Raw genomic sequence first — 24,018 nt, 5'->3', positions numbered from 1 at the left:
TAGTGATCTGACTACGGCCTGCCACATTGTAATCGACCGACGCTAGGATAGTATCAAGGTATCCTATATCACAGAGTTGGTGCTGGTTGCAAGAAGCGGTCTTAGAGAGAGAGAGAGAGAGAGACTTCCTGCTCCTTGTGTACCTTCAGGGGTCCGAACTGGCATGGGGGCGTGACTGTGGACATTACACTTCATCCAGCGCATAAAGATGCCGTGACCCGGATTCGAACCGGGGTTGCTGCGGCCACAACGCAGAGTACTAACCACTATACGATCACGGCATTGTCAACGAGCCAGGTAGGAGTCGAACCTACAATCTTCTGATCCGTAGTCAGACGCGTTATCCATTGCGCCACTGGCCCTGCACCTGGCCCTGACTCTTTGCTAAGCCTTCACAAAGGGCATTCTAGCTGCAGAAGCCAATCGACACCATCTCAGCCATTCCAGAGATAAACGGCTAACTTTCTGCTGAATTTCTAATGGAAAGGAAAGTGCTCAGGCCTTCTCAGTTGCTGTCACATCACTGCTTATGGCTGCTCGATAGTTGTGAAAATGGCAAAGGCTAATAATGTTACAATCTCATTCTATGTGGCCCACAGGTGGTGTTGAAGGAAACCCCACCGCCTTATAGGACGGTTGTTTCACTTCCACATAGATGGCTGCCTACTTTCGTGCCTCTCGAAAAGCAGTGGTCCTCGCTGTCCAAAATGTACATCCCACTGGCCTTCAAAGAAAGTCTTTTCACTCTCTGCTGTTACCTTCAAAGGCCACTGTTGTAGAGTTCGCATGGCCCCAAGTTTGTGTTACAGCGGGTGTAGCATGACATGGCAGGATACACCTTGGCCTGTTGACCAATCCTTTAGTGATCTGACTACGGCCTGCCACATTGTAATCGACCGACGCTAGGATAGTATCAAGGTATCCTATATCACAGAGTTGGTGCTGGTTGCAAGAAGCGGTCTTAGAGAGAGAGAGAGAGACTTCCTGCTCCTTGTGTACCTTCAGGGGTCCGAACTGGCATGGGCGTGACTGTGGACATTACACTTCATCCAGCGCATAAAGATGCCGTGACCCGGGGTTGCTGCGGCCACAACGCAGAGTACTAACCACTATACGATCACGGCATTGTCAACGAGCCAGGTAGGAGTCGAACCTACAATCTTCTGATCCGTAGTCAGACGCGTTATCCATTGCGCCACTGGCCCTGCACCTGGCCCTGACTCTTTGCTAAGCCTTCACAAAGGGCATTCTAGCTGCAGAAGCCAATCGACACCATCTCAGCCATTCCAGAGATAAACGGCTAACTTTCTGCTGAATTTCTAATGGAAAGGAAAGTGCTCAGGCCTTCTCAGTTGCTGTCACATCACTGCTTATGGCTGCTCGATAGTTGTGAAAATGGCAAAGGCTAATAATGTTACAATCTCATTCTATGTGGCCCACAGGTGGTGTTGAAGGAAACCCCACCGCCTTATAGGACGGTTGTTTCACTTCCACATAGATGGCTGCCTACTTTCGTGCCTCTCGAAAAGCAGTGGTCCTCGCTGTCCAAAATGTACATCCCACTGGCCTTCAAAGAAAGTCTTTTCACTCTCTGCTGTTACCTTCAAAGGCCACTGTTGTAGAGTTCGCATGGCCCCAAGTTTGTGTTACAGCGGGTGTAGCATGACATGGCAGGATACACCTTGGCCTGTTGACCAATCCTTTAGTGATCTGACTACGGCCTGCCACATTGTAATCGACCGACGCTAGGATAGTATCAAGGTATCCTATATCACAGAGTTGGTGCTGGTTGCAAGAAGCGGTCTTAGAGAGAGAGAGAGAGACTTCCTGCTCCTTGTGTACCTTCAGGGGTCCGAACTGGCATGGGCGTGACTGTGGACATTACACTTCATCCAGCGCATAAAGATGCCGTGACCCGGATTCGAACCGGGGTTGCTGCGGCCACAACGCAGAGTACTAACCACTATACGATCACGGCATTGTCAACGAGCCAGGTAGGAGTCGAACCTACAATCTTCTGATCCGTAGTCAGACGCGTTATCCATTGCGCCACTGGCCCTGCACCTGGCCCTGACTCTTTGCTAAGCCTTCACAAAGGGCATTCTAGCTGCAGAAGCCAATCGACACCATCTCAGCCATTCCAGAGATAAACGGCTAACTTTCTGCTGAATTTCTAATGGAAAGGAAAGTGCTCAGGCCTTCTCAGTTGCTGTCACATCACTGCTTATGGCTGCTCGATAGTTGTGAAAATGGCAAAGGCTAATAATGTTACAATCTCATTCTATGTGGCCCACAGGTGGTGTTGAAGGAAACCCCACCGCCTTATAGGACGGTTGTTTCACTTCCACATAGATGGCTGCCTACTTTCGTGCCTCTCGAAAAGCAGTGGTCCTCGCTGTCCAAAATGTACATCCCACTGGCCTTCAAAGAAAGTCTTTTCACTCTCTGCTGTTACCTTCAAAGGCCACTGTTGTAGAGTTCGCATGGCCCCAAGTTTGTGTTACAGCGGGTGTAGCATGACATGGCAGGATACACCTTGGCCTGTTGACCAATCCTTTAGTGATCTGACTACGGCCTGCCACATTGTAATCGACCGACGCTAGGATAGTATCAAGGTATCCTATATCACAGAGTTGGTGCTGGTTGCAAGAAGCGGTCTTAGAGAGAGAGAGACTTCCTGCTCCTTGTGTACCTTCAGGGGTCCGAACTGGCATGGGCGTGACTGTGGACATTACACTTCATCCAGCGCATAAAGATGCCGTGACCCGGATTCGAACCGGGGTTGCTGCGGCCACAACGCAGAGTACTAACCACTATACGATCACGGCATTGTCAACGAGCCAGGTAGGAGTCGAACCTACAATCTTCTGATCCGTAGTCAGACGCGTTATCCATTGCGCCACTGGCCCTGCACCTGGCCCTGACTCTTTGCTAAGCCTTCACAAAGGGCATTCTAGCTGCAGAAGCCAATCGACACCATCTCAGCCATTCCAGAGATAAACGGCTAACTTTCTGCTGAATTTCTAATGGAAAGGAAAGTGCTCAGGCCTTCTCAGTTGCTGTCACATCACTGCTTATGGCTGCTCGATAGTTGTGAAAATGGCAAAGGCTAATAATGTTACAATCTCATTCTATGTGGCCCACAGGTGGTGTTGAAGGAAACCCCACCGCCTTATAGGACGGTTGTTTCACTTCCACATAGATGGCTGCCTACTTTCGTGCCTCTCGAAAAGCAGTGGTCCTCGCTGTCCAAAATGTACATCCCACTGGCCTTCAAAGAAAGTCTTTTCACTCTCTGCTGTTACCTTCAAAGGCCACTGTTGTAGAGTTCGCATGGCCCCAAGTTTGTGTTACAGCGGGTGTAGCATGACATGGCAGGATACACCTTGGCCTGTTGACCAATCCTTTAGTGATCTGACTACGGCCTGCCACATTGTAATCGACCGACGCTAGGATAGTATCAAGGTATCCTATATCACAGAGTTGGTGCTGGTTGCAAGAAGCGGTCTTAGAGAGAGAGAGAGAGAGAGACTTCCTGCTCCTTGTGTACCTTCAGGGGTCCGAACTGGCATGGGCGTGACTGTGGACATTACACTTCATCCAGCGCATAAAGATGCCGTGACCCGGATTCGAACCGGGGTTGCTGCGGCCACAACGCAGAGTACTAACCACTATACGATCACGGCATTGTCAACGAGCCAGGTAGGAGTCGAACCTACAATCTTCTGATCCGTAGTCAGACGCGTTATCCATTGCGCCACTGGCCCTGCACCTGGCCCTGACTCTTTGCTAAGCCTTCACAAAGGGCATTCTAGCTGCAGAAGCCAATCGACACCATCTCAGCCATTCCAGAGATAAACGGCTAACTTTCTGCTGAATTTCTAATGGAAAGGAAAGTGCTCAGGCCTTCTCAGTTGCTGTCACATCACTGCTTATGGCTGCTCGATAGTTGTGAAAATGGCAAAGGCTAATAATGTTACAATCTCATTCTATGTGGCCCACAGGTGGTGTTGAAGGAAACCCCACCGCCTTATAGGACGGTTGTTTCACTTCCACATAGATGGCTGCCTACTTTCGTGCCTCTCGAAAAGCAGTGGTCCTCGCTGTCCAAAATGTACATCCCACTGGCCTTCAAAGAAAGTCTTTTCACTCTCTGCTGTTACCTTCAAAGGCCACTGTTGTAGAGTTCGCATGGCCCCAAGTTTGTGTTACAGCGGGTGTAGCATGACATGGCAGGATACACCTTGGCCTGTTGACCAATCCTTTAGTGATCTGACTACGGCCTGCCACATTGTAATCGACCAACGCTAGGATAGTATCAAGGTATCCTATATCACAGAGTTGGTGCTGGTTGCAAGAAGCGGTCTTAGAGAGAGACTTCCTGCTCCTTGTGTACCTTCAGGGGTCCGAACTGGCATGGGGGCGTGACTGTGGACATTACACTTCATCCAGCGCATAAAGATGCCGTGACCCGGATTCGAACCGGGGTTGCTGCGGCCACAACGCAGAGTACTAACCACTATACGATCACGGCATTGTCAACGAGCCAGGTAGGAGTCGAACCTACAATCTTCTGATCCGTAGTCAGACGCGTTATCCATTGCGCCACTGGCCCTGCACCTGGCCCTGACTCTTTGCTAAGCCTTCACAAAGGGCATTCTAGCTGCAGAAGCCAATCGACACCATCTCAGCCATTCCAGAGATAAACGGCTAACTTTCTGCTGAATTTCTAATGGAAAGGAAAGTGCTCAGGCCTTCTCAGTTGCTGTCACATCACTGCTTATGGCTGCTCGATAGTTGTGAAAATGGCAAAGGCTAATAATGTTACAATCTCATTCTATGTGGCCCACAGGTGGTGTTGAAGGAAACCCCACCGCCTTATAGGACGGTTGTTTCACTTCCACATAGATGGCTGCCTACTTTCGTGCCTCTCGAAAAGCAGTGGTCCTCGCTGTCCAAAATGTACATCCCACTGGCCTTCAAAGAAAGTCTTTTCACTCTCTGCTGTTACCTTCAAAGGCCACTGTTGTAGAGTTCGCATGGCCCCAAGTTTGTGTTACAGCGGGTGTAGCATGACATGGCAGGATACACCTTGGCCTGTTGACCAATCCTTTAGTGATCTGACTACGGCCTGCCACATTGTAATCGACCGACGCTAGGATAGTATCAAGGTATCCTATATCACAGAGTTGGTGCTGGTTGCAAGAAGCGGTCTTAGAGAGAGAGAGAGAGACTTCCTGCTCCTTGTGTACCTTCAGGGGTCCGAACTGGCATGGGCGTGACTGTGGACATTACACTTCATCCAGCGCATAAAGATGCCGTGACCCGGGGTTGCTGCGGCCACAACGCAGAGTACTAACCACTATACGATCACGGCATTGTCAACGAGCCAGGTAGGAGTCGAACCTACAATCTTCTGATCCGTAGTCAGACGCGTTATCCATTGCGCCACTGGCCCTGCACCTGGCCCTGACTCTTTGCTAAGCCTTCACAAAGGGCATTCTAGCTGCAGAAGCCAATCGACACCATCTCAGCCATTCCAGAGATAAACGGCTAACTTTCTGCTGAATTTCTAATGGAAAGGAAAGTGCTCAGGCCTTCTCAGTTGCTGTCACATCACTGCTTATGGCTGCTCGATAGTTGTGAAAATGGCAAAGGCTAATAATGTTACAATCTCATTCTATGTGGCCCACAGGTGGTGTTGAAGGAAACCCCACCGCCTTATAGGACGGTTGTTTCACTTCCACATAGATGGCTGCCTACTTTCGTGCCTCTCGAAAAGCAGTGGTCCTCGCTGTCCAAAATGTACATCCCACTGGCCTTCAAAGAAAGTCTTTTCACTCTCTGCTGTTACCTTCAAAGGCCACTGTTGTAGAGTTCGCATGGCCCCAAGTTTGTGTTACAGCGGGATACACCTTGGCCTGTTGACCAATCCTTTAGTGATCTGACTACGGCCTGCCACATTGTAATCGACCGACGCTAGGATAGTATCAAGGTATCCTATATCACAGAGTTGGTGCTGGTTGCAAGAAGCGGTCTTAGAGAGAGACTTCCTGCTCCTTGTGTACCTTCAGGGGTCCGAACTGGCATGGGCGTGACTGTGGACATTACACTTCATCCAGCGCATAAAGATGCCGTGACCCGGATTCGAACCGGGGTTGCTGCGGCCACAACGCAGAGTACTAACCACTATACGATCACGGCATTGTCAACGAGCCAGGTAGGAGTCGAACCTACAATCTTCTGATCCGTAGTCAGACGCGTTATCCATTGCGCCACTGGCCCTGCACCTGGCCCTGACTCTTTGCTAAGCCTTCACAAAGGGCATTCTAGCTGCAGAAGCCAATCGACACCATCTCAGCCATTCCAGAGATAAACGGCTAACTTTCTGCTGAATTTCTAATGGAAAGGAAAGTGCTCAGGCCTTCTCAGTTGCTGTCACATCACTGCTTATGGCTGCTCGATAGTTGTGAAAATGGCAAAGGCTAATAATGTTACAATCTCATTCTATGTGGCCCACAGGTGGTGTTGAAGGAAACCCCACCGCCTTATAGGACGGTTGTTTCACTTCCACATAGATGGCTGCCTACTTTCGTGCCTCTCGAAAAGCAGTGGTCCTCGCTGTCCAAAATGTACATCCCACTGGCCTTCAAAGAAAGTCTTTTCACTCTCTGCTGTTACCTTCAAAGGCCACTGTTGTAGAGTTCGCATGGCCCCAAGTTTGTGTTACAGCGGGTGTAGCATGACATGGCAGGATACACCTTGGCCTGTTGACCAATCCTTTAGTGATCTGACTACGGCCTGCCACATTGTAATCGACCGACGCTAGGATAGTATCAAGGTATCCTATATCACAGAGTTGGTGCTGGTTGCAAGAAGCGGTCTTAGAGAGAGAGAGAGAGACTTCCTGCTCCTTGTGTACCTTCAGGGGTCCGAACTGGCATGGGCGTGACTGTGGACATTACACTTCATCCAGCGCATAAAGATGCCGTGACCCGGATTCGAACCGGGGTTGCTGCGGCCACAACGCAGAGTACTAACCACTATACGATCACGGCATTGTCAACGAGCCAGGTAGGAGTCAAACCTACAATCTTCTGATCCGTAGTCAGACGCGTTATCCATTGCGCCACTGGCCCTGCACCTGGCCCTGACTCTTTGCTAAGCCTTCACAAAGGGCATTCTAGCTGCAGAAGCCAATCGACACCATCTCAGCCATTCCAGAGATAAACGGCTAACTTTCTGCTGAATTTCTAATGGAAAGGAAAGTGCTCAGGCCTTCTCAGTTGCTGTCACATCACTGCTTATGGCTGCTCGATAGTTGTGAAAATGGCAAAGGCTAATAATGTTACAATCTCATTCTATGTGGCCCACAGGTGGTGTTGAAGGAAACCCCACCGCCTTATAGGACGGTTGTTTCACTTCCACATAGATGGCTGCCTACTTTCGTGCCTCTCGAAAAGCAGTGGTCCTCGCTGTCCAAAATGTACATCCCACTGGCCTTCAAAGAAAGTCTTTTCACTCTCTGCTGTTACCTTCAAAGGCCACTGTTGTAGAGTTCGCATGGCCCCAAGTTTGTGTTACAGCGGGTGTAGCATGACATGGCAGGATACACCTTGGCCTGTTGACCAATCCTTTAGTGATCTGACTACGGCCTGCCACATTGTAATCGACCGACGCTAGGATAGTATCAAGGTATCCTATATCACAGAGTTGGTGCTGGTTGCAAGAAGCGGTCTTAGAGAGAGAGAGACTTCCTGCTCCTTGTGTACCTTCAGGGGTCCGAACTGGCATGGGCGTGACTGTGGACATTACACTTCATCCAGCGCATAAAGATGCCGTGACCCGGATTCGAACCGGGGTTGCTGCGGCCACAACGCAGAGTACTAACCACTATACGATCACGGCATTGTCAACGAGCCAGGTAGGAGTCGAACCTACAATCTTCTGATCCGTAGTCAGACGTGTTATCCATTGCGCCACTGGCCCTGCACCTGGCCCTGACTCTTTGCTAAGCCTTCACAAAGGGCATTCTAGCTGCAGAAGCCAATCGACACCATCTCAGCCATTTCAGAGATAAACGGCTAACTTTCTGCTGAATTTCTAATGGAAAGGAAAGTGCTCAGGCCTTCTCAGTTGCTGTCACATCACTGCTTATGGCTGCTCGATAGTTGTGAAAATGGCAAAGGCTAATAATGTTACAATCTCATTCTATGTGGCCCACAGGTGGTGTTGAAGGAAACCCCACCGCCTTATAGGACGGTTGTTTCACTTCCACATAGATGGCTGCCTACTTTCGTGCCTCTCGAAAAGCAGTGGTCCTCGCTGTCCAAAATGTACATCCCACTGGCCTTCAAAGAAAGTCTTTTCACTCTCTGCTGTTACCTTCAAAGGCCACTGTTGTAGAGTTCGCATGGCCCCAAGTTTGTGTTACAGCGGGTGTAGCATGACATGGCAGGATACACCTTGGCCTGTTGACCAATCCTTTAGTGATCTGACTACGGCCTGCCACATTGTAATCGACCGACGCTAGGATAGTATCAAGGTATCCTATATCACAGAGTTGGTGCTGGTTGCAAGAAGCGGTCTTAGAGAGAGAGAGAGAGAGAGAGAGAGAGAGAGAGAGACTTCCTGCTCCTTGTGTACCTTCAGGGGTCCGAACTGGCATGGGCGTGACTGTGGACATTACACTTCATCCAGCGCATAAAGATGCTGTGACCCGGATTCGAACCGGGGTTGCTGCTGCCACAACGCAGAGTACTAACCACTATACGATCACGGCATTGTCAACGAGCCAGGTAGGAGTCGAACCTACAATCTTCTGATCCGTAGTCAGACGCGTTATCCATTGCGCCACTGGCCCTGCACCTGGCCCTGACTCTTTGCTAAGCCTTCACAAAGGGCATTCTAGCTGCAGAAGCCAATCGACACCATCTCAGCCATTCCAGAGATAAACGGCTAACTTTCTGCTGAATTTCTAATGGAAAGGAAAGTGCTCAGGCCTTCTCAGTTGCTGTCACATCACTGCTTATGGCTGCTCGATAGTTGTGAAAATGGCAAAGGCTAATAATGTTACAATCTCATTCTATGTGGCCCACAGGTGGTGTTGAAGGAAACCCCACCGCCTTATAGGACGGTTGTTTCACTTCCACATAGATGGCTGCCTACTTTCGTGCCTCTCGAAAAGCAGTGGTCCTCGCTGTCCAAAATGTACATCCCACTGGCCTTCAAAGAAAGTCTTTTCACTCTCTGCTGTTACCTTCAAAGGCCACTGTTGTAGAGTTCGCATGGCCCCAAGTTTGTGTTACAGCGGGTGTAGCATGACATGGCAGGATACACCTTGGCCTGTTGACCAATCCTTTAGTGATCTGACTACGGCCTGCCACATTGTAATCGACCGACGCTAGGATAGTATCAAGGTATCCTATATCACAGAGTTGGTGCTGGTTGCAAGAAGCGGTCTTAGAGAGAGAGAGAGAGAGACTTCCTGCTCCTTGTGTACCTTCAGGGGTCCGAACTGGCATGAGCGTGACTGTGGACATTACACTTCATCCAGCGCATAAAGATGCCGTGACCCGGATTCGAACCGGGGTTGCTGCGGCCACAACACAGAGTACTAACCACTATACGATCACGGCATTGTCAACGAGCCAGGTAGGAGTCGAACCTACAATCTTCTGATCTGTAGTCAGAAGCGTTATCCATTGCGCCACTGGCCCTGCACCTGGCCCTGACTCTTTGCTAAGCCTTCACAAAGGGCATTCTAGCTGCAGAAGCCAATCGACACCATCTCAGCCATTCCAGAGATAAACGGCTAACTTTCTGCTGAATTTCTAATGGAAAGGAAAGTGCTCAGGCCTTCTCAGTTGCTGTCACATCACTGCTTATGGCTGCTCGATAGTTGTGAAAATGGCAAAGGCTAATAATGTTACAATCTCATTCTATGTGGCCCACAGGTGGTGTTGAAGGAAACCCCACCGCCTTATAGGACGGTTGTTTCACTTCCACATAGATGGCTGCCTACTTTCGTGCCTCTCGAAAAGCAGTGGTCCTCGCTGTCCAAAATGTACATCCCACTGGCCTTCAAAGAAAGTCTTTTCACTCTCTGCTGTTACCTTCAAAGGCCACTGTTGTAGAGTTCGCATGGCCCCAAGTTTGTGTTACAGCGGGTGTAGCATGACATGGCAGGATACACCTTGGCCTGTTGACCAATCCTTTAGTGATCTGACTACGGCCTGCCACATTGTAATCGACCGACGCTAGGATAGTATCAAGGTATCCTATATCACAGAGTTGGTGCTGGTTGCAAGAAGCGGTCTTAGAGAGAGAGAGAGAGAGAGAGACTTCCTGCTCCTTGTGTACCTTCAGGGGTCCGAACTGGCATGGGCGTGACTGTGGACATTACACTTCATCCAGCGCATAAAGATGCCGTGACCCGGATTCGAACCGGGGTTGCTGCAGCCACAACGCAGAGTACTAACCACTATACGATCACGCATTGTCAACGAGCCAGGTAGGAGTCGAACCTACAATCTTCTGATCCGTAGTCAGACGTGTTATCCATTGCGCCACTGGCCCTGCACCTGGCCCTGACTCTTTGCTAAGCCTTCACAAAGGGCATTCTAGCTGCAGAAGCCAATCGACACCATCTCAGCCATTCCAGAGATAAACGGCTAACTTTCTGCTGAATTTCTAATGGAAAGGAAAGTGCTCAGGCCTTCTCAGTTGCTGTCACATCACTGCTTATGGCTGCTCGATAGTTGTGAAAATGGCAAAGGCTAATAATGTTACAATCTCATTCTATGTGGCCCACAGGTGGTGTTGAAGGAAACCCCACCGCCTTATAGGACGGTTGTTTCACTTCCACATAGATGGCTGCCTACTTTCGTGCCTCTCGAAAAGCAGTGGTCCTCGCTGTCCAAAATGTACATCCCACTGGCCTTCAAAGAAAGTCTTTTCACTCTCTGCTGTTACCTTCAAAGGCCACTGTTGTAGAGTTCGCATGGCCCCAAGTTTGTGTTACAGCGGGTGTAGCATGACATGGCAGGATACACCTTGGCCTGTTGACCAATCCTTTAGTGATCTGACTACGGCCTGCCACATTGTAATCGACCGACGCTAGGATAGTATCAAGGTATCCTATATCACAGAGTTGGTGCTGGTTGCAAGAAGCGGTCTTAGAGAGAGAGAGAGAGAGAGAGAGACTTCCTGCTCCTTGTGTACCTTCAGGGGTCCGAACTGGCATGGGCGTGACTGTGGACATTACACTTCATCCAGCGCATAAAGATGCTGTGACCCGGATTCGAACCGGGGTTGCTGCGGCCACAACGCAGAGTACTAACCACTATACGATCACGGCATTGTCAACGAGCCAGGTAGGAGTCAAACCTACAATCTTCTGATCCGTAGTCAGACGCGTTATCCATTGCGCCACTGGCCCTGCACCTGGCCCTGACTCTTTGCTAAGCCTTCACAAAGGGCATTCTAGCTGCAGAAGCCAATCGACACCATCTCAGCCATTCCAGAGATAAACGGCTAACTTTCTGCTGAATTTCTAATGGAAAGGAAAGTGCTCAGGCCTTCTCAGTTGCTGTCACATCACTGCTTATGGCTGCTCGATAGTTGTGAAAATGGCAAAGGCTAATAATGTTACAATCTCATTCTATGTGGCCCACAGGTGGTGTTGAAGGAAACCCCACCGCCTTATAGGACGGTTGTTTCACTTCCACATAGATGGCTGCCTACTTTCGTGCCTCTCGAAAAGCAGTGGTCCTCGCTGTCCAAAATGTACATCCCACTGGCCTTCAAAGAAAGTCTTTTCACTCTCTGCTGTTACCTTCAAAGGCCACTGTTGTAGAGTTCGCATGGCCCCAAGTTTGTGTTACAGCGGGTGTAGCATGACATGGCAGGATACACCTTGGCCTGTTGACCAATCCTTTAGTGATCTGACTACGGCCTGCCACATTGTAATCGACCGACGCTAGGATAGTATCAAGGTATCCTATATCACAGAGTTGGTGCTGGTTGCAAGAAGCGGTCTTAGAGAGAGAGAGAGACTTCCTGCTCCTTGTGTACCTTCAGGGGTCCGAACTGGCATGGGCGTGACTGTGGACATTACACTTCATCCAGCGCATAAAGATGCCGTGACCCGGATTCGAACCGGGGTTGCTGCAGCCACAACGCAGAGTACTAACCACTATACGATCACGGCATTGTCAACGAGCCAGGTAGGAGTCGAACCTACAATCTTCTGATCCGTAGTCAGACGTGTTATCCATTGCGCCACTGGCCCTGCACCTGGCCCTGACTCTTTGCTAAGCCTTCACAAAGGGCATTCTAGCTGCAGAAGCCAATCGACACCATCTCAGCCATTCCAGAGATAAACGGCTAACTTTCTGCTGAATTTCTAATGGAAAGGAAAGTGCTCAGGCCTTCTCAGTTGCTGTCACATCACTGCTTATGGCTGCTCGATAGTTGTGAAAATGGCAAAGGCTAATAATGTTACAATCTCATTCTATGTGGCCCACAGGTGGTGTTGAAGGAAACCCCACCGCCTTATAGGACGGTTGTTTCACTTCCACATAGATGGCTGCCTACTTTCGTGCCTCTCGAAAAGCAGTGGTCCTCGCTGTCCAAAATGTACATCCCACTGGCCTTCAAAGAAAGTCTTTTCACTCTCTGCTGTTACCTTCAAAGGCCACTGTTGTAGAGTTCGCATGGCCCCAAGTTTGTGTTACAGCGGGTGTAGCATGACATGGCAGGATACACCTTGGCCTGTTGACCAATCCTTTAGTGATCTGACTACGGCCTGCCACATTGTAATCGACCGACGCTAGGATAGTATCAAGGTATCCTATATCACAGAGTTGGTGCTGGTTGCAAGAAGCGGTCTTAGAGAGAGAGAGAGAGAGAGAGAGACTTCCTGCTCCTTGTGTACCTTCAGGGGTCCGAACTGGCATGGGCGTGACTGTGGACATTACACTTCATCCAGCGCATAAAGATGCTGTGACCCGGATTCGAACCGGGGTTGCTGCGGCCACAACGCAGAGTACTAACCACTATACGATCACGGCATTGTCAACGAGCCAGGTAGGAGTCAAACCTACAATCTTCTGATCCGTAGTCAGACGCGTTATCCATTGCGCCACTGGCCCTGCACCTGGCCCTGACTCTTTGCTAAGCCTTCACAAAGGGCATTCTAGCTGCAGAAGCCAATCGACACCATCTCAGCCATTCCAGAGATAAACGGCTAACTTTCTGCTGAATTTCTAATGGAAAGGAAAGTGCTCAGGCCTTCTCAGTTGCTGTCACATCACTGCTTATGGCTGCTCGATAGTTGTGAAAATGGCAAAGGCTAATAATGTTACAATCTCATTCTATGTGGCCCACAGGTGGTGTTGAAGGAAACCCCACCGCCTTATAGGACGGTTGTTTCACTTCCACATAGATGGCTGCCTACTTTCGTGCCTCTCGAAAAGCAGTGGTCCTCGCTGTCCAAAATGTACATCCCACTGGCCTTCAAAGAAAGTCTTTTCACTCTCTGCTGTTACCTTCAAAGGCCACTGTTGTAGAGTTCGCATGGCCCCAAGTTTGTGTTACAGCGGGTGTAGCATGACATGGCAGGATACACCTTGGCCTGTTGACCAATCCTTTAGTGATCTGACTACGGCCTGCCACATTGTAATCGACCGACGCTAGGATAGTATCAAGGTATCCTATATCACAGAGTTGGTGCTGGTTGCAAGAAGCGGTCTTAGAGAGAGAGAGAGAGAGAGAGACTTCCTGCTCCTTGTGTACCTTCAGGGGTCCGAACTGGCATGAGCGTGACTGTGGACATTAAACTTCATCCAGCGCATAAAGATGCCGTGACCCGGATTCGAACCGGGGTTGCTGCGGCCACAACGCAGAGTACTAACCACTATACGATCACGGCATTGTCAACGAGCCAGGTAGGAGTCGAACCTACAATCTTCTGATCTGTAGTCAGACGCGTTATCCATTGCGCCACTGGCCCTGCACCTGGCCCTGACTCTTTGCTAAGCCTTCACAAAGGGCATTCTAGCTGCAGAAGCCAATCGACACCATCTCAGCCATTCCAGAGATAAACGGCTAACTTTCTGCTGAATTTCTAATGGAAAGGAAAGTGCTCAGGCCTTCTCAGTTGCTGTCACATCACTGCTTATGGCTGCTCGATAGTTGTGAAAATGGCAAAGGCTAATAATGTTACAATCTCATTCTATGTGGCCCACAGGTGGTGTTGAAGGAAACCCCACCGCCTTATAGGACGGTTGTTTCACTTCCACATAGATGGCTGCCTACTTTCGTGCCTCTCGAAAAGCAGTGGTCCTCGCTGTCCAAAATGTACATCCCACTGGCCTTCAAAGAAAGTCTTTTCACTCTCTGCTGTTACCTTCAAAGGCCACTGTTGTAGAGTTCGCATGGCCCCAAGTTTGTGTTACAGCGGGTGTAGCATGACATGGCAGGATACACCTTGGCCTGTTGACCAATCCTTTAGTGATCTGACTACGGCCTGCCACATTGTAATCGACCGACGCTAGGATAGTATCAAGGTATCCTATATCACAGAGTTGGTGCTGGTTGCAAGAAGCGGTCTTAGAGAGAGAGAGAGAGAGACTTCCTGCTCCTTGTGTACCTTCAGGGGTCCGAACTGGCATGGGCGTGACTGTGGACATTACACTTCATCCAGCGCATAAAGATGCCGTGATCCGGATTCGAACCGGGGTTGCTGCGGCCACAACGCAGAGTACTAACCACTATACGATCACGGCATTGTCAACGAGCCAGGTAGGAGTCGAACCTACAATCTTCTGATCTGTAGTCAGACGCGTTATCCATTGCGCCACTGGCCCTGCACCTGGCCCTGACTCTTTGCTAAGCCTTCACAAAGGGCATTCTAGCTGCAGAAGCCAATCGACACCATCTCAGCCATTCCAGAGATAAACGGCTAACTTTCTGCTGAATTTCTAATGGAAAGGAAAGTGCTCAGGCCTTCTCAGTTGCTGTCACATCACTGCTTATGGCTGCTCGATAGTTGTGAAAATGGCAAAGGCTAATAATGTTACAATCTCATTCTATGTGGCCCACAGGTGGTGTTGAAGGAAACCCCACCGCCTTATAGGACGGTTGTTTCACTTCCACATAGATGGCTGCCTACTTTCGTGCCTCTCGAAAAGCAGTGGTCCTCGCTGTCCAAAATGTACATCCCACTGGCCTTCAAAGAAAGTCTTTTCACTCTCTGCTGTTACCTTCAAAGGCCACTGTTGTAGAGTTCGCATGGCCCCAAGTTTGTGTTACAGCGGGTGTAGCATGACATGGCAGGATACACCTTGGCCTGTTGACCAATCCTTTAGTGATCTGACTACGGCCTGCCACATTGTAATCGACCGACGCTAGGATAGTATCAAGGTATCCTATATCACAGAGTTGGTGCTGGTTGCAAGAAGCGGTCTTAGAGAGAGAGAGAGAGAGACTTCCTGCTCCTTGTGTACCTTCAGGGGTCCGAACTGGCATGGGCGTGACTGTGGACATTACACTTCATCCAGCGCATAAAGATGCCGTGACCCGGATTCGAACCGGGGTTGCTGCGGCCACAACGCAGAGTACTAACCACTATACGATCACGGCATTGTCAACGAGCCAGGTAGGAGTCGAACCTACAATCTTCTGATCCGTAGTCAGACGCGTTATCCATTGCGCCACTGGCCCTGCACCTGGCCCTGACTCTTTGCTAAGCCTTCACAAAGGGCATTCTAGCTGCAGAAGCCAATCGACACCATCTCAGCCATTCCAGAGATAAACGGCTAACTTTCTGCTGAATTTCTAATGGAAAGGAAAGTGCTCAGGCCTTCTCAGTTGCTGTCACATCACTGCTTATGGCTGCTCGATAGTTGTGAAAATGGCAAAGGCTAATAATGTTACAATCTCATTCTATGTGGCCCACAGGTGGTGTTGAAGGAAACCCCACCGCCTTATAGGACGGTTGTTTCACTTCCACATAGATGGCTGCCTACTTTCGTGCCTCTCGAAAAGCAGTGGTCCTCGCTGTCCAAAATGTACATCCCACTGGCCTTCAAAGAAAGTCTTTTCACTCTCTGCTGTTACCTTCAAAGGCCACTGTTGTAGAGTTCGCATGGCCCCAAGTTTGTGTTACAGCGGGTGTAGCATGACATGGCAGGATACACCTTGGCCTGTTGACCAATCCTTTAGTGATCTGACTACGGCCTGCCACATTGTAATCGACCGACGCTAGGATAGTATCAAGGTATCCTATATCACAGAGTTGGTGCTGGTTGCAAGAAGCGGTCTTAGAGAGAGACTTCCTGCTCCTTGTGTACCTTCAGGGGTCCGAACTGGCATGTGCGTGACTGTGGACATTACACTTCATCCAGCGCATAAAGATGCCGTGACCCGGATTCGAACCGGGGTTGCTGCGGCCACAACGCAGAGTACTAACCACTATACGATCACGGCATTGTCAACGAGCCAGGTAGGAGTCGAACCTACAATCTTCTGATCCGTAGTCAGACGCGTTATCCATTGCGCCACTGGCCCTGCACCTGGCCCTGACTCTTTGCTAAGCCTTCACAAAGGGCATTCTAGCTGCAGAAGCCAATCGACACCATCTCAGCCATTCCAGAGATAAACGGCTAACTTTCTGCTGAATTTCTAATGGAAAGGAAAGTGCTCAGGCCTTCTCAGTTGCTGTCACATCACTGCTTATGGCTGCTCGATAGTTGTGAAAATGGCAAAGGCTAATAATGTTACAATCTCATTCTATGTGGCCCACAGGTGGTGTTGAAGGAAACCCCACCGCCTTATAGGACGGTTGTTTCACTTCCACATAGATGGCTGCCTACTTTCGTGCCTCTCGAAAAGCAGTGGTCCTCGCTGTCCAAAATGTACATCCCACTGGCCTTCAAAGAAAGTCTTTTCACTCTCTGCTGTTACCTTCAAAGGCCACTGTTGTAGAGTTCGCATGGCCCCAAGTTTGTGTTACAGCGGGTGTAGCATGACATGGCAGGATACACCTTGGCCTGTTGACCAATCCTTTAGTGATCTGACTACGGCCTGCCACATTGTAATTGACCGACGCTAGGATAGTATCAAGGTATCCTATATCACAGAGTTGGTGCTGGTTGCAAGAAGCCGTCTTAGAGAGAGAGAGAGAGAGAGACTTCCTGCTCCTTGTGTACCTTCAGGGGTCCGAACTGGCATGGGCGTGACTGTGGACATTACACTTCATCCAGCGCATAAAGATGCCGTGACCCGGATTCGAACCGGGGTTGCTGCGGCCACAACGCAGAGTACTAACCACTATACGATCACGGCATTGTCAACGAGCCAGGTAGGAGTCGAACCTACAATCTTCTGATCCGTAGTCAGACGCGTTATCCATTGCGCCACTGGCCCTGCACCTGGCCCTGACTCTTTGCTAAGCCTTCACAAAGGGCATTCTAGCTGCAGAAGCCAATCGACACCATCTCAGCCATTCCAGAGATAAACGGCTAACTTTCTGCTGAATTTCTAATGGAAAGGAAAGTGCTCAGGCCTTCTCAGTTGCTGTCACATCACTGCTTATGGCTGCTCGATAGTTGTGAAAATGGCAAAGGCTAATAATGTTACAATCTCATTCTATGTGGCCCACAGGTGGTGTTGAAGGAAACCCCACCGCCTTATAGGACGGTTGTTTCACTTCCACATAGATGGCTGCCTACTTTCGTGCCTCTCGAAAAGCAGTGGTCCTCGCTGTCCAAAATGTACATCCCACTGGCCTTCAAAGAAAGTCTTTTCACTCTCTGCTGTTACCTTCAAAGGCCACTGTTGTAGAGTTCGCATGGCCCCAAGTTTGTGTTACAGCGGGTGTAGCATGACATGGCAGGATACACCTTGGCCTGTTGACCAATCCTTTAGTGATCTGACTACGGCCTGCCACATTGTAATCGACCGACGCTAGGATAGTATCAAGGTATCCTATATCACAGAGTTGGTGCTGGTTGCAAGAAGCGGTCTTAGAGAGAGAGAGAGAGAGAGACTTCCTGCTCCTTGTGTACCTTCAGGGGTCCGAACTGGCATGGGCGTGACTGTGGACATTACACTTCATCCAGCGCATAAAGATGCCGTGACCCGGATTCGAACCGGGGTTGCTGCGGCCACAACGCAGAGTACTAACCACTATACGATCACGGCATTGTCAACGAGCCAGGTAGGAGTTGAACCTACAATCTTCTGATCTGTAGTCAGACGCGTTATCCATTGCGCCACTGGCCCTGCACCTGGCCCTGACTCTTTGCTAAGCCTTCACAAAGGGCATTCTAGCTGCAGAAGCCAATCGACACCATCTCAGCCATTCCAGAGATAAACGGCTAACTTTCTGCTGAATTTCTAATGGAAAGGAAAGTGCTCAGGCCTTCTCAGTTGCTGTCACATCACTGCTTATGGCTGCTCGATAGTTGTGAAAATGGCAAAGGCTAATAATGTTACAATCTCATTCTATGTGGCCCACAGGTGGTGTTGAAGGAAACCCCACCGCCTTATAGGACGGTTGTTTCACTTCCACATAGATGGCTGCCTACTTTCGTGCCTCTCGAAAAGCAGTGGTCCTCGCTGTCCAAAATGTACATCCCACTGGCCTTCAAAGAAAGTCTTTTCACTCTCTGCTGTTACCTTCAAAGGCCACTGTTGTAGAGTTCGCATGGCCCCAAGTTTGTGTTACAGCGGGTGTAGCATGACATGGCAGGATACACCTTGGCCTGTTGACCAATCCTTTAGTGATCTGACTACGGCCTGCCACATTGTAATCGACCGACGCTAGGATAGTATCAAGGTATCCTATATCACAGAGTTGGTGCTGGTTGCAAGAAGCGGTCTTAGAGAGAGAGAGAGAGACTTCCTGCTCCTTGTGTACCTTCAGGGGTCCGAACTGGCATGGGCGTGACTGTGGACATTACACTTCATCCAGCGCATAAAGATGCCGTGACCCGGATTCGAACCGGGGTTGCTGCGGCCACAACGCAGAGTACTAACCACTATACGATCACGGCATTGTCAACGAGCCAGGTAGGAGTCGAACCTACAATCTTCTGATCCGTAGTCAGACGCGTTATCCATTGCGCCACTGGCCCTGCACCTGGCCCTGACTCTTTGCTAAGCCTTCACAAAGGGCATTCTAGCTGCAGAAGCCAATCGACACCATCTCAGCCATTCCAGAGATAAACGGCTAACTTTCTGCTGAATTTCTAATGGAAAGGAAAGTGCTCAGGCCTTCTCAGTTGCTGTCACATCACTGCTTATGGCTGCTCGATAGTTGTGAAAATGGCAAAGGCTAATAATGTTACAATCTCATTCTATGTGGCCCACAGGTGGTGTTGAAGGAAACCCCACCGCCTTATAGGACGGTTGTTTCACTTCCACATAGATGGCTGCCTACTTTCGTGCCTCTCGAAAAGCAGTGGTCCTCGCTGTCCAAAATGTACATCCCACTGGCCTTCAAAGAAAGTCTTTTCACTCTCTGCTGTTACCTTCAAAGGCCACTGTTGTAGAGTTCGCATGGCCCCAAGTTTGTGTTACAGCGGGTGTAGCATGACATGGCAGGATACACCTTGGCCTGTTGACCAATCCTTTAGTGATCTGACTACGGCCTGCCACATTGTAATCGACCGACGCTAGGATAGTATCAAGGTATCCTATATCACAGAGTTGGTGCTGGTTGCAAGAAGCGGTCTTAGAGAGAGAGAGAGAGAGACTTCCTGCTCCTTGTGTACCTTCAGGGGTCCGAACTGGCATGGGCGTGCCTGTGGACATTACACTTCATCCAGCGCATAAAAATGCCGTGACCCGGATTGGAACCGGGGTTGCTGCGGCCACAACGCAGAGTACTAACCACTATACGATCACGGCATTGTCAACGAGCCAGGTAGGAGACGAACCTACAATCTTCTGATCCGTAGTCAGACGCGTTATCCATTGCGCCACTGGCCCTGCACCTGGCCCTGACTCTTTGCTAAGCCTTCACAAAGGGCATTCTAGCTGCAGAAGCCAATCGACACCATCTCAGCCATTCCAGAGATAAACGGCTAACTTTCTGCTGAATTTCTAATGGAAAGGAAAGTGCTCAGGCCTTCTCAGTTGCTGTCACATCACTGCTTATGGCTGCTCGATAGTTGTGAAAATGGCAAAGGCTAATAATGTTACAATCTCATTCTATGTGGCCCACAGGTGGTGTTGAAGGAAACCCCACCGCCTTATAGGACGGTTGTTTCACTTCCACATAGATGGCTGCCTACTTTCGTGCCTCTCGAAAAGCAGTGGTCCTCGCTGTCCAAAATGTACATCCCACTGGCCTTCAAAGAAAGTCTTTTCACTCTCTGCTGTTACCTTCAAAGGCCACTGTTGTAGAGTTCGCATGGCCCCAAGTTTGTGTTACAGCGGGTGTAGCATGACATGGCAGGATACACCTTGGCCTGTTGACCAATCCTTTAGTGATCTGACTACGGCCTGCCACATTGTAATCGACCGACGCTAGGATAGTATCAAGGTATCCTATATCACAGAGTTGGTGCTGGTTGCAAGAAGCGGTCTTAGAGAGAGAGAGAGAGAGACTTCCTGCTCCTTGTGTACCTTCAGGGGTCCGAACTGGCATGGGCGTGACTGTGGACATTACACTTCATCCAGCGCATAAAGATGCCGTGACCCGGATTCGAACCGGGGTTGCTGCGGCCACAACGCAGAGTACTAACCACTATACGATCACGGCATTGTCAACGAGCCAGGTAGGAGTCGAACCTACAATCTTCTGATCCGTAGTCAGACGCGTTATCCATTGCGCCACTGGCCCTGCACCTGGCCCTGACTCTTTGCTAAGCCTTCACAAAGGGCATTCTAGCTGCAGAAGCCAATCGACACCATCTCAGCCATTCCAGAGATAAACGGCTAACTTTCTGCTGAATTTCTAATGGAAAGGAAAGTGCTCAGGCCTTCTCAGTTGCTGTCACATCACTGCTTATGGCTGCTCGATAGTTGTGAAAATGGCAAAGGCTAATAATGTTACAATCTCATTCTATGTGGCCCACAGGTGGTGTTGAAGGAAACCCCACCGCCTTATAGGACGGTTGTTTCACTTCCACATAGATGGCTGCCTACTTTCGTGCCTCTCGAAAAGCAGTGGTCCTCGCTGTCCAAAATGTACATCCCACTGGCCTTCAAAGAAAGTCTTTTCACTCTCTGCTGTTACCTTCAAAGGCCACTGTTGTAGAGTTCGCATGGCCCCAAGTTTGTGTTACAGCGGGTGTAGCATGACATGGCAGGATACACCTTGGCCTGTTGACCAATCCTTTAGTGATCTGACTACGGCCTGCCACATTGTAATCGACCGACGCTAGGATAGTATCAAGGTATCCTATATCACAGAGTTGGTGCTGGTTGCAAGAAGCGGTCTTAGAGAGAGAGAGAGAGAGAGACTTCCTGCTCCTTGTGTACCTTCAGGGGTCCGAACTGGCATGGGCGTGACTGTGGACATTACACTTCATCCAGCGCATAAAGATGCCGTGACCCGGATTCGAACCGGGGTTGCTGCGGCCACAACGCAGAGTACTAACCACTATACGATCACGGCATTGTCAACGAGCCAGGTAGGAGTCGAACCTACAATCTTCTGATCCGTAGTCAGACGCGTTATCCATTGCGCCACTGGCCCTGCACCTGGCCCTGACTCTTTGCTAAGCCTTCACAAAGGGCATTCTAGCTGCAGAAGCCAATCGACACCATCTCAGCCATTCCAGAGATAAACGGCTAACTTTCTGCTGAATTTCTAATGGAAAGGAAAGTGCTCAGGCCTTCTCAGTTGCTGTCACATCACTGCTTATGGCTGCTCGATAGTTGTGAAAATGGCAAAGGCTAATAATGTTACAATCTCATTCTATGTGGCCCACAGGTGGTGTTGAAGGAAACCCCACCGCCTTATAGGACGGTTGTTTCACTTCCACATAGATGGCTGCCTACTTTCGTGCCTCTCGAAAAGCAGTGGTCCTCGCTGTCCAAAATGTACATCCCACTGGCCTTCAAAGAAAGTCTTTTCACTCTCTGCTGTTACCTTCAAAGGCCACTGTTGTAGAGTTCGCATGGCCCCAAGTTTGTGTTACAGCGGGTGTAGCATGACATGGCATGGCCTGTTGACCAATCCTTTAGTGATCTGACTACGGCCTGCCACATTGTAATCGACCGACGCTAGGATAGTATCAAGGTATCCTATATCACAGAGTTGGTGCTGGTTGCAAGAAGCGGTCTTAGAGAGAGAGAGAGAGAGACTTCCTGCTCCTTGTGTACCTTCAGGGGTCCGAACTGGCATGGGCGTGACTGTGGACATTACACTTCATCCAGCGCATAAAGATGCCGTGACCCGGATTCGAACCGGGGTTGCTGCGGCCACAACGCAGAGTACTAACCACTATACGATCACGGCATTGTCAACGAGCCAGGTAGGAGTCGAACCTACAATCTTCTGATCCGTAGTCAGACGCGTTATCCATTGCGCCACTGGCCCTGCACCTGGCCCTGACTCTTTGTTAAGCCTTCACAAAGGGCATTCTAGCTGCAGAAGCCAATCGACACCATCTCAGCCATTCCAGAGATAAACGGCTAACTTTCTGCTGAATTTCTAATGGAAAGGAAAGTGCTCAGGCCTTCTCAGTTGCTGTCACATCACTGCTTATGGCTGCTCGATAGTTGTGAAAATGGCAAAGGCTAATAATGTTACAATCTCATTCTATGTGGCCCACAGGTGGTGTTGAAGGAAACCCCACCGCCTTATAGGACGGTTGTTTCACTTCCACATAGATGGCTGCCTACTTTCGTGCCTCTCGAAAAGCAGTGGTCCTCGCTGTCCAAAATGTACATCCCACTGGCCTTCAAAGAAAGTCTTTTCACTCTCTGCTGTTACCTTCAAAGGCCACTGTTGTAGAGTTCGCATGGCCCCAAGTTTGTGTTACAGCGGGTGTAGCATGACATGGCAGGATACACCTTGGCCTGTTGACCAATCCTTTAGTGATCTGACTATGGCCTGCCACATTGTAATCGACCGACGCTAGGATAGTATCAAGGTATCCTATATCACAGAGTTGGTGCTGGTTGCAAGAAGCGGTCTTAGAGAGAGAGAGAGAGAGAGAGACTTCCTGCTCCTTGTGTACCTTCAGGGGTCCGAACTGGCATGGGCGTGACTGTGGACATTACACTTCATCCAGCGCATAAAGATGCCGTGACCCGGATTCGAACCGGGGTTGCTGCGGCCACAACGCAGAGTACTAACCACTATACGATCACGGCATTGTCAACGAGCCAGGTAGGAGTCGAACCTACAATCTTCTGATCCGTAGTCAGACGCGTTATCCATTGCGCCACTGGCCCTGCACCTGGCCCTGACTCTTTGCTAAGCCTTCACAAAGGGCATTCTAGCTGCAGAAGCCAATCGACACCATCTCAGCCATTCCAGAGATAAACGGCTAACTTTCTGCTGAATTTCTAATGGAAAGGAAAGTGCTCAGGCCTTCTCAGTTGCTGTCACATCACTGCTTATGGCTGCTCGATAGTTGTGAAAATGGCAAAGGCTAATAATGTTACAATCTCATTCTATGTGGCCCACAGGTGGTGTTGAAGGAAACCCCACCGCCTTATAGGACGGTTGTTTCACTTCCACATAGATGGCTGCCTACTTTCGTGCCTCTCGAAAAGCAGTGGTCCTCGCTGTCCAAAATGTACATCCCACTGGCCTTCAAAGAAAGTCTTTTCACTCTCTGCTGTTACCTTCAAAGGCCACTGTTGTAGAGTTCGCATGGCCCCAAGTTTGTGTTACAGCGGGTGTAGCATGACATGGCAGGATACACCTTGGCCTGTTGACCAATCCTTTAGTGATCTGACTACGGCCTGCCACATTGTAATCGACCGACGCTAGGATAGTATCAAGGTATCCTATATCACAGAGTTGGTGCTGGTTGCAAGAAGCGGTCT

At 49.8% G+C, this 24,018-nt stretch overlaps 39 non-coding genes across 39 annotated transcripts; all 39 read right to left on the bottom strand.

Annotated features, from left to right (window-relative positions):
- Window positions 1–209: 209 nt before the first annotated feature.
- TRNAH-GUG (transfer RNA histidin (anticodon GUG)) lies at window positions 210–281 on the bottom strand. Its single transcript has one exon. It is a non-coding gene; the product is annotated as a tRNA-His (tRNA).
- An 8-nt stretch (window positions 282–289) lies between these two features.
- On the bottom strand, window positions 290–362 carry TRNAR-ACG (transfer RNA arginine (anticodon ACG)). The gene has a single exon. It is a non-coding gene; the product is annotated as a tRNA-Arg (tRNA).
- Window positions 363–1,132: 770 nt separating this feature from the next.
- TRNAR-ACG (transfer RNA arginine (anticodon ACG)) lies at window positions 1,133–1,205 on the bottom strand. Its single transcript has one exon. It is a non-coding gene; the product is annotated as a tRNA-Arg (tRNA).
- Window positions 1,206–1,906: 701 nt separating this feature from the next.
- On the bottom strand, window positions 1,907–1,978 carry TRNAH-GUG (transfer RNA histidin (anticodon GUG)). The gene has a single exon. It is a non-coding gene; the product is annotated as a tRNA-His (tRNA).
- An 8-nt stretch (window positions 1,979–1,986) lies between these two features.
- TRNAR-ACG (transfer RNA arginine (anticodon ACG)) lies at window positions 1,987–2,059 on the bottom strand. Its single transcript has one exon. It is a non-coding gene; the product is annotated as a tRNA-Arg (tRNA).
- Window positions 2,060–2,756: 697 nt separating this feature from the next.
- On the bottom strand, window positions 2,757–2,828 carry TRNAH-GUG (transfer RNA histidin (anticodon GUG)). Its single transcript has one exon. It is a non-coding gene; the product is annotated as a tRNA-His (tRNA).
- Window positions 2,829–2,836: 8 nt separating this feature from the next.
- TRNAR-ACG (transfer RNA arginine (anticodon ACG)) lies at window positions 2,837–2,909 on the bottom strand. Its single transcript has one exon. It is a non-coding gene; the product is annotated as a tRNA-Arg (tRNA).
- Window positions 2,910–3,614: 705 nt separating this feature from the next.
- On the bottom strand, window positions 3,615–3,686 carry TRNAH-GUG (transfer RNA histidin (anticodon GUG)). The gene has a single exon. It is a non-coding gene; the product is annotated as a tRNA-His (tRNA).
- An 8-nt stretch (window positions 3,687–3,694) lies between these two features.
- Window positions 3,695–3,767, bottom strand: TRNAR-ACG (transfer RNA arginine (anticodon ACG)). The gene has a single exon. It is a non-coding gene; the product is annotated as a tRNA-Arg (tRNA).
- Window positions 3,768–4,462: 695 nt separating this feature from the next.
- TRNAH-GUG (transfer RNA histidin (anticodon GUG)) lies at window positions 4,463–4,534 on the bottom strand. Its single transcript has one exon. It is a non-coding gene; the product is annotated as a tRNA-His (tRNA).
- An 8-nt stretch (window positions 4,535–4,542) lies between these two features.
- TRNAR-ACG (transfer RNA arginine (anticodon ACG)) lies at window positions 4,543–4,615 on the bottom strand. Its single transcript has one exon. It is a non-coding gene; the product is annotated as a tRNA-Arg (tRNA).
- Window positions 4,616–5,385: 770 nt separating this feature from the next.
- Window positions 5,386–5,458, bottom strand: TRNAR-ACG (transfer RNA arginine (anticodon ACG)). Its single transcript has one exon. It is a non-coding gene; the product is annotated as a tRNA-Arg (tRNA).
- A 674-nt stretch (window positions 5,459–6,132) lies between these two features.
- TRNAH-GUG (transfer RNA histidin (anticodon GUG)) lies at window positions 6,133–6,204 on the bottom strand. The gene has a single exon. It is a non-coding gene; the product is annotated as a tRNA-His (tRNA).
- An 8-nt stretch (window positions 6,205–6,212) lies between these two features.
- Window positions 6,213–6,285, bottom strand: TRNAR-ACG (transfer RNA arginine (anticodon ACG)). Its single transcript has one exon. It is a non-coding gene; the product is annotated as a tRNA-Arg (tRNA).
- A 701-nt stretch (window positions 6,286–6,986) lies between these two features.
- Window positions 6,987–7,058, bottom strand: TRNAH-GUG (transfer RNA histidin (anticodon GUG)). Its single transcript has one exon. It is a non-coding gene; the product is annotated as a tRNA-His (tRNA).
- A 778-nt stretch (window positions 7,059–7,836) lies between these two features.
- Window positions 7,837–7,908, bottom strand: TRNAH-GUG (transfer RNA histidin (anticodon GUG)). Its single transcript has one exon. It is a non-coding gene; the product is annotated as a tRNA-His (tRNA).
- Window positions 7,909–8,790: 882 nt separating this feature from the next.
- TRNAR-ACG (transfer RNA arginine (anticodon ACG)) lies at window positions 8,791–8,863 on the bottom strand. The gene has a single exon. It is a non-coding gene; the product is annotated as a tRNA-Arg (tRNA).
- Window positions 8,864–9,646: 783 nt separating this feature from the next.
- TRNAC-ACA (transfer RNA cysteine (anticodon ACA)) lies at window positions 9,647–9,719 on the bottom strand. The gene has a single exon. It is a non-coding gene; the product is annotated as a tRNA-Cys (tRNA).
- A 4,142-nt stretch (window positions 9,720–13,861) lies between these two features.
- TRNAH-GUG (transfer RNA histidin (anticodon GUG)) lies at window positions 13,862–13,933 on the bottom strand. Its single transcript has one exon. It is a non-coding gene; the product is annotated as a tRNA-His (tRNA).
- An 8-nt stretch (window positions 13,934–13,941) lies between these two features.
- Window positions 13,942–14,014, bottom strand: TRNAC-ACA (transfer RNA cysteine (anticodon ACA)). The gene has a single exon. It is a non-coding gene; the product is annotated as a tRNA-Cys (tRNA).
- Window positions 14,015–14,797: 783 nt separating this feature from the next.
- Window positions 14,798–14,870, bottom strand: TRNAC-ACA (transfer RNA cysteine (anticodon ACA)). Its single transcript has one exon. It is a non-coding gene; the product is annotated as a tRNA-Cys (tRNA).
- Window positions 14,871–15,573: 703 nt separating this feature from the next.
- On the bottom strand, window positions 15,574–15,645 carry TRNAH-GUG (transfer RNA histidin (anticodon GUG)). Its single transcript has one exon. It is a non-coding gene; the product is annotated as a tRNA-His (tRNA).
- An 8-nt stretch (window positions 15,646–15,653) lies between these two features.
- On the bottom strand, window positions 15,654–15,726 carry TRNAR-ACG (transfer RNA arginine (anticodon ACG)). Its single transcript has one exon. It is a non-coding gene; the product is annotated as a tRNA-Arg (tRNA).
- A 693-nt stretch (window positions 15,727–16,419) lies between these two features.
- TRNAH-GUG (transfer RNA histidin (anticodon GUG)) lies at window positions 16,420–16,491 on the bottom strand. The gene has a single exon. It is a non-coding gene; the product is annotated as a tRNA-His (tRNA).
- An 8-nt stretch (window positions 16,492–16,499) lies between these two features.
- Window positions 16,500–16,572, bottom strand: TRNAR-ACG (transfer RNA arginine (anticodon ACG)). Its single transcript has one exon. It is a non-coding gene; the product is annotated as a tRNA-Arg (tRNA).
- Window positions 16,573–17,277: 705 nt separating this feature from the next.
- TRNAH-GUG (transfer RNA histidin (anticodon GUG)) lies at window positions 17,278–17,349 on the bottom strand. Its single transcript has one exon. It is a non-coding gene; the product is annotated as a tRNA-His (tRNA).
- Window positions 17,350–17,357: 8 nt separating this feature from the next.
- TRNAR-ACG (transfer RNA arginine (anticodon ACG)) lies at window positions 17,358–17,430 on the bottom strand. The gene has a single exon. It is a non-coding gene; the product is annotated as a tRNA-Arg (tRNA).
- A 705-nt stretch (window positions 17,431–18,135) lies between these two features.
- On the bottom strand, window positions 18,136–18,207 carry TRNAH-GUG (transfer RNA histidin (anticodon GUG)). Its single transcript has one exon. It is a non-coding gene; the product is annotated as a tRNA-His (tRNA).
- Window positions 18,208–18,215: 8 nt separating this feature from the next.
- TRNAC-ACA (transfer RNA cysteine (anticodon ACA)) lies at window positions 18,216–18,288 on the bottom strand. The gene has a single exon. It is a non-coding gene; the product is annotated as a tRNA-Cys (tRNA).
- A 701-nt stretch (window positions 18,289–18,989) lies between these two features.
- Window positions 18,990–19,061, bottom strand: TRNAH-GUG (transfer RNA histidin (anticodon GUG)). The gene has a single exon. It is a non-coding gene; the product is annotated as a tRNA-His (tRNA).
- Window positions 19,062–19,069: 8 nt separating this feature from the next.
- On the bottom strand, window positions 19,070–19,142 carry TRNAR-ACG (transfer RNA arginine (anticodon ACG)). The gene has a single exon. It is a non-coding gene; the product is annotated as a tRNA-Arg (tRNA).
- Window positions 19,143–20,701: 1,559 nt separating this feature from the next.
- TRNAH-GUG (transfer RNA histidin (anticodon GUG)) lies at window positions 20,702–20,773 on the bottom strand. The gene has a single exon. It is a non-coding gene; the product is annotated as a tRNA-His (tRNA).
- An 8-nt stretch (window positions 20,774–20,781) lies between these two features.
- TRNAR-ACG (transfer RNA arginine (anticodon ACG)) lies at window positions 20,782–20,854 on the bottom strand. Its single transcript has one exon. It is a non-coding gene; the product is annotated as a tRNA-Arg (tRNA).
- Window positions 20,855–21,559: 705 nt separating this feature from the next.
- On the bottom strand, window positions 21,560–21,631 carry TRNAH-GUG (transfer RNA histidin (anticodon GUG)). The gene has a single exon. It is a non-coding gene; the product is annotated as a tRNA-His (tRNA).
- An 8-nt stretch (window positions 21,632–21,639) lies between these two features.
- TRNAR-ACG (transfer RNA arginine (anticodon ACG)) lies at window positions 21,640–21,712 on the bottom strand. The gene has a single exon. It is a non-coding gene; the product is annotated as a tRNA-Arg (tRNA).
- Window positions 21,713–22,405: 693 nt separating this feature from the next.
- TRNAH-GUG (transfer RNA histidin (anticodon GUG)) lies at window positions 22,406–22,477 on the bottom strand. Its single transcript has one exon. It is a non-coding gene; the product is annotated as a tRNA-His (tRNA).
- An 8-nt stretch (window positions 22,478–22,485) lies between these two features.
- On the bottom strand, window positions 22,486–22,558 carry TRNAR-ACG (transfer RNA arginine (anticodon ACG)). The gene has a single exon. It is a non-coding gene; the product is annotated as a tRNA-Arg (tRNA).
- A 707-nt stretch (window positions 22,559–23,265) lies between these two features.
- TRNAH-GUG (transfer RNA histidin (anticodon GUG)) lies at window positions 23,266–23,337 on the bottom strand. The gene has a single exon. It is a non-coding gene; the product is annotated as a tRNA-His (tRNA).
- Window positions 23,338–23,345: 8 nt separating this feature from the next.
- Window positions 23,346–23,418, bottom strand: TRNAR-ACG (transfer RNA arginine (anticodon ACG)). Its single transcript has one exon. It is a non-coding gene; the product is annotated as a tRNA-Arg (tRNA).
- Window positions 23,419–24,018: the final 600 nt, after the last annotated feature.

Source organism: Lithobates pipiens, unplaced genomic scaffold, assembly GCF_037356315.1.
Source record: "Lithobates pipiens isolate NorthernLeopardFrog02 unplaced genomic scaffold, aLitPip1_a1.2 Scaffold_8, whole genome shotgun sequence".
Taxonomy (NCBI): domain Eukaryota; kingdom Metazoa; phylum Chordata; class Amphibia; order Anura; family Ranidae; genus Lithobates; species Lithobates pipiens.
The sequence above is the reverse complement of the archived record's forward strand: the minus strand, read 5'-3'. Positions and strand labels throughout refer to the sequence as shown.